This window comes from Callorhinus ursinus, unplaced genomic scaffold (genome assembly GCF_003265705.2).
Source record: "Callorhinus ursinus isolate GAN/ISIS: 27379988/994484 unplaced genomic scaffold, GSC_fseal_2.0 scaffold6, whole genome shotgun sequence".
NCBI classification, from domain to species: domain Eukaryota; kingdom Metazoa; phylum Chordata; class Mammalia; order Carnivora; family Otariidae; genus Callorhinus; species Callorhinus ursinus.
Window position 1 is genome coordinate 73032249 of NW_027397068.1, and position 2834 is coordinate 73035082.

At 43.2% G+C, this 2834-nt stretch overlaps 1 long non-coding RNA gene across 1 annotated transcript; it reads right to left on the bottom strand.

Moving 5' to 3' along the window:
* Window positions 1-1545: 1545 nt before the first annotated feature.
* LOC141372932 (uncharacterized) lies at window positions 1546-2363 on the bottom strand. The gene is made up of 3 exons (XR_012378461.1): window positions 2170-2363; window positions 1848-1932; window positions 1546-1668 (listed from the first exon to the last, which is right to left on the bottom strand). It is a non-coding gene; the product is annotated as an uncharacterized lncRNA (long non-coding RNA).
* Window positions 2364-2834: the final 471 nt, after the last annotated feature.

Sequence of the window (2834 nt, forward strand, 5' to 3'; positions counted from 1 at the left end):
GGCTCTCCATCCAACAATTCTATCCAACATTTCTCTGTGCGAGGAGCAGTGAGATCCACTAAGTCTGCCATATTGACCACTGTCAACTAATATTTATGATGTGTCTGCTGTATATCTCCTGTCGCTAGGTGCAGAGGATGAGACATAACAAAGCACAGGCTTCTTCCTCAAGGCGAGTAGAGTCCAGAGAGCCAGAGAGACAAATGAAACATTTATAATAAATACAGGAAGTTTAATGCTGCAAATATCCTGGGGGGCACCTGGGTGACTTGGGCTTTAGGGGAAGGGTGGGGGTCAGCAAAGAAAATGCATATTCTTCTAAACAAAGCCTCCATTGGAAAAGATGAATGTGTAGGACATTTGGTAGGGCAAACATTTTTGGCTTTATTTTATTTTAGAATCTCTGTATGGGCCCAACACCCACAGTCACAGACAGAAGGTCTTGCTTCCCTCAATCCCACAGTCTGGATGTTCACAAACTTCCTGTTTCTTTTAGCACCAAAGATATTATTTGATGAATCATTTATTTGGCAAACATCATCCCAACAACTATTAAGGTTACTTCCCAAAAGATTAATTTTACTGCTGGGATATAGATTGTATCCTAGAAGACTTTGAATCATTGCCAACTGTGATTGTAAATATTTATTAGGAGGATGTTCCCAGTGATTAGGAAGCTTTATTCTGTTGTTGTTGTTAAACATCGAAAAAGCACTTATTATGCACACATTTTTGGTAATATGTGAAATTTATCATTTATATTGAAGATAAATAACTTGGGACAATTTAAAAATAAGGGGTATGGAATGGAAGAAATATATTGAACTGCCTCTAGAACCACAGGATGTGTGCGCTGGATATTACTTTGTTGGAAAATCCAGTCCAATCTGGTTGAAACCAGGGCTTCTCAATCTAGCAGCATCCCTGGTCTCTTACCCACTTGATGCTCTTAGCACCACCGCCACCCTAAGTCATGACAAAATGTTCCAGACATTGCTGTATGTCTCCAGATGTCCCTAGAATCCCAATTCTTTATTTTAGAGATGAGAAATGGAGGCCCAGAGAGGGTAAGTGGTGAGCCTTAGATTTTGCAGCTAGTTGGGAACAGACCCTGGAAGAGCCACCCTGGTCTTCCACTGCTTCTCCTCAGGCTGTTTCCACAGAAATTGCGGAACAAGAGCTGCTGTCTAATATTTTGTTAACCAAGCCATTCTGTCTGTATCAGAGTCCTGGGTTCAGATCCTCAAAATAATGTCACTTCTATTGAAAAACTCAGGCTTGGCAAGTCTGTACTATGTGAGTTGTCTCTGATTCACTTAAGAACCAGGATTTTTGTGAAGTTTCAATGATACTCATTGAGTTGATTCTAAGTAACCAGGATGTTCCTTCCAAGTTCACATTTTCTTCGTGAGAAAATATCTCTTCCCTCCTCCTTTACTTGTGAAAAAACAAATGCCCTGAGCCCGTCTCAGAGGACTTTTGTGTACCTGATCATTTTCCGCAGGACTGGTGATTGGGTGACCGTTTGCTTGCCAAACAGTAAATAAATCCGTACACAGCTTTTGTTTATCTGATAACTGGTTGTAATAAATGCAAAGTTAAAGTTTGCTTCATGAAAACATCCAGTTTTACTTGAGGTCTTTTCTTCTAGTCAGTACATTCAGATGCCTAGGGAAAAAAAACAAAAAAAACAAAAAACCAAATTCACATTTTGAAACCCTGTGGTCCTGTCATTTGCCTCTTAGTCACAATGCTGACAAATGATGAACGGAGACGGCAAAGGGTGAATGAAAGCAGGCTCCAGAACGTTCTTCCTTATCCTCAGAGATTGTGAGAAGTTCACTCACTTATAGGTTTCTCAGGGTCACTTGGCAGGCCTGGCTTGGATTCTGACACCACAGAGCTGTTGTCATCGACTCCAGAGGCTTGTGGCTGGAAAAGAAAAGCAGTGACGTTCTAGCTCCACTCCAATTTATGTCAGTGTGCCAGTAACAAAATTCACAACTTTTCCTGAGCACTGCCGGGGATCTGTCTGACAGGGCAAATGCTCACTGACAGTCAGTGCCAGTGGCCGCAGCAGGTGCTTCTTGCCCTTAGCTGAAATGGCCCGCAGCTCTGGGAGACAGCTCAGGAATGCTGCTGACGCCATCCGGGGCTCAGCACCCTTACCTGCTTACACTGCAACTCTGCCCGTCAGTAAAAGGAACTGTTTCCATGTTGTGAGATGTCCTCATTGCACCAGATGATGACTTCTGTGCTGGCTTTGTGCAGAACCCAGAAATATCCATAGTCAAATTGAAGTCCGGGGGTGGAAATACAATCGGGTCAATGCTGCATGGTCAGCACGTCTAGAGGCCCTACAGAGCACTGATCTCCTTCCCCTGAATTACTACAACTTTGGTGTTGTTCACAGGATCGTGTTGTGTTTTTTAAATCCGGGTAGGCAAGGTCTCTCTTCATGCATAGCACAATCCCTGATGTGGCAATGTGGCACCGTGGGAGAGCAGAAAGATCACTAATTGAGTCTAGAGATCTGGACTCCATTCATGCTCTGACAGTTTTTATGAGCTTGGGTAAGAAGCTCAGTTGCTGGGGGCCGTGTTTCCTCTCAACTGTCTGGAACTGTGGTTTCTCACTGCTTTTGAAAGTCAAGTGTGCAAGCTCACGGAGCTGTGCACTTCCCCCTAAGAATCTGGCCAACAGTTAAAGTCACTTACTTGGCTTCTGAAAATGTGGTTAGTTCAAACACTCAAGTTCCTAAGATTGTAATTTAGCTGCTTTATTTTACGTCCACTCAGGGTCACATCACAAATTTCATGAAGAGCCAGCTCTGC